The sequence below is a fragment of the Hippocampus comes genome, unplaced genomic scaffold (assembly GCF_001891065.2).
Source record: "Hippocampus comes isolate QL1 unplaced genomic scaffold, H_comes_QL1_v1.1 scaffold36, whole genome shotgun sequence".
In the NCBI taxonomy this organism is placed as follows: Eukaryota; Metazoa; Chordata; class Actinopteri; order Syngnathiformes; family Syngnathidae; genus Hippocampus; species Hippocampus comes.
The window spans coordinates 5,544,378-5,547,764 of NW_017805695.1; positions in this window are offsets into that span (position 1 = coordinate 5,544,378).

Here is a 3,387-nt window from a genome sequence, read left to right on the forward strand (position 1 = left end):
CCCCCCCCTACATGTATGCCTGCCCCGCCATCATGCAGGACAGGAGCTTTGAATTTCGGCAAACATTCAGAAATGAAAGCAAATATTCTTATGTCCAACATCAGAAGGCTTATTTTGAAAAATCTAAAATAGATGATACTGTCATTTTCTAGTACACGTTGGTCATTTTTGTTTTAATACTAGAATGTCTATATTTATTGAATGTGGATTTCAGCATGAAAACCACTGATACTTTAACTATTGTTTAATTGCTCTTATCACTCTCCTACTGTCAAAGTTCCTTGTCTGCTACACTATCTGTGGTTTGAACCTGCTTTACATTCTGTTTAAGTTCATTCCAAAAGTGTTTGATGATGGGTTATATCAGAGCTCTCCGATTCTTCCACACCACACTCATCCAACCATGGACCTTGTTTTGTGCAGTGAAACGCACGAAGGGGCGTGCGCAGTCATGGATTTGAGGCACTTTTAAACCCATCACCCCGATGCCAAAAATATTATTTTCAAGGGCCTCTGTCAGTCATGCACTCTTAAAATCGACATCACTTTTCTCACAATTATGGTGCCCCAGGGTACAGTTACGATGGAACAAAAAACGGCCTTCCCCAAACCGCTCCCACAAAGTTGGAATCAATATTTCAAAAAGAAGAAGAAAAATATCACTAGCAGCAGTGGTAGTTGGGTCCGAATTAAAAAAACATCATCTCAGAGGTGCAATGCACACCACATCTGCTGCTTTGCTCTCCACTTACCCTACTTACTTAAGTTTCCAGCTATGAGATTCCCGACATCTCAACACCCCAGAGACAACTTGATGACCTCACAACCCTACAACATGATGGCTGTAGTCATTTGCCCATCTATGGATTCTGCTATTTTCGCCCCAACTAATACTTGAACTCGGAAGTGAGTGAATGAGTGAGATGGCCTTACAGGGCCAATAGCACTCCACACAGAAAGTTGACACTGATTTAAAACCAGAACCTTTTTGTTTGAAGCAACAGTGCTAACCTGTCCGTTGCCTCTATTTAAATAGAGTTCTTTTTTGAACATTGATATCAATGCCAAATCTACGAACACAAATCAGGATAGTCCCATTCAGTAAACATTCAACGCTGCTTCCTGTAATGTAATATCCTCGATTAATTTACCCCAAGCTTGGGAAGTTAAAGGGAAGCTAAGAATAGAGGAGAACATGATGCCCCTGGGATTGAGAAAATCCACAAATAAGAAGAATAAGGGCTTCAAACTGGGAGGAAAAGTCACAGTTAATAGTCTAAACCTTAAAGTAAATTCATTCCACAAAAACAAATTGAGGAACAGATCGGGACTATTGTTCCCCATAGGTTGGGTGAAAAGTATTTGCCCCATAGTTCTGGGGTTCAGATTTCGAATATCAGCTGCGGCTTTCATATGTAGACCTTCTTCCTGTACATGCATGGGTTTTCCCAAGGCACATGGAGACTCTCAATTGCCCACAAGTGTGATTGTGAGTGTGAATGGCTGCTTGTCTACATGTGCCCTGCTATTGGCTGGCAATCAGTCCAAGTGTAACACACCCCTTGCCCAATGTCAGCTGCGAGAGGCACTCACCTGCTTCCATCATTCGGACAAACGCTATAGAAAAAGAATGACAGCCACTGACACAATCATAAAACACATCTCACATCTGAAACTTCCATTTATTATCTGCTGTATATAACCTGCTCCAAAAAGTGCCAGTCTTCTGTGATGCCAACTGGATCCCCGAGCCACACCAGGTTGTCCGCACGGAGAGTGGTGAGTCCCAGGCTGTGCTGCCACTGTTTATCCACAGAGCAGAGCCCCTATGAGGGCCTGAGGGAAATAGTAGTCAGGCCAGAGGCTATTAAAGCTCTGATGGATTTTGACAGTAATTTCTTCATGAGTCCACAGCTCATGGGGCAGGCCAGTGGTAAGTTCGGGTGCCTGCTCTTGTCCATTAAAGCACGCAAACTGTGCCCACAAGTCCCACTCAATAGTATCTCTGTGCTCAGGGGGTTTGTTTGTGCTTGTGTGACGGAGCGAGGTGAGAAAAAAAAAAGGGTCAAAGAGTTGGGGATGGGGAGACCTTGCCAATTGTGCAAGCCAAAAAGTATGGACACTTTTCTTCAGCTACTCCATCGGTTTGGGCAAGAATCCAACCCACCATGTGAACACATAACCATACCTTGACCTACAGCCAACTCGTAAAAGGCGTTTATGTGTATCTCAACCAAAACGGAGAAGAAATCATAGATGACAAGACTTGAGCTTTGTGGGCGAAGTAGAAATCCCAGATTTAAGTTGACAAGAGGTTTGAGGACATGCTGCTGAGAGGTAATAAAAAAAAAAACAAACAAAAAAAAAAAACAAAACCCCAAAACAATCAGATGTTGCAAGCAGCCACAGCCCATTGTTGGATTACATGTCTGTTTGGAAATGGCAAATTTGGTTCTGGGCATTGAGATTAACGAGAAATTCAACTGGAAACATTGCACAATGATCAACCAGTTGGAACGTTAATTACATTCATCAATCACCTTAAGAACACTTGATTTGTCTCCATATTTGCGATGAAGAGCTAAAATATTCAAACATGTAATTGGATTTTTGTTTTGTTTTGTTTTGTTTTGTGGCCGGAGAAAGTTCTTAAGAAGGCCATAGGTTATTGATAATTAATCCCTCATCTCAGTCCAAATCTCTGCGGAGTGATTTTAACCAGACTATTGCGTCGGATTATTCACAGAGGAGACTAATCTTTTAATCATAAATTAGATGAATTAACAGGTCAGTCTGAGGTCACTGACTCACCTATAGAAGACTTTTTGTGTGAAAAGCCACAGTTTAACACTTAGTAGCCTCACAAAATCAGGCTGGAACAATGTACCACAGTGTAATATGTCATGACTGCTGTGAGCTGACTGTTATTCTTCAAGAAAGAGTCCATTCAACTACTTGCATGTAAGTAAATCTTATGCAAATACACATTTTCGCGCACACACGCTGGGTCGTGCATCGTATTTTCAATGGGCACTTATTACTCGACTGGGATTGGTCCATCCATCTATCATCACTTTACAACGGAAACCTATGATGAGCACAAAAATAACGACCGTCCATTTTTTCCAATTCTAAAATGTCGCCTTGGGGGATTTGGCAAGTTGTCGGAAAGTAGGATGATACACGACCTTTGCTATGTATGACTAACGCTTGGCATCTTAGGACTGTGTCAACAAGGTGTTTTATTGAATAGAACACACATGGCAACAAAAAACATAGCAATTATGTTGCATACGTACGTACATAAATCAAGAACTCTAATTGGATTAGATTGTCACACACACACACACACACACACACACACACACACACACACACACACACACA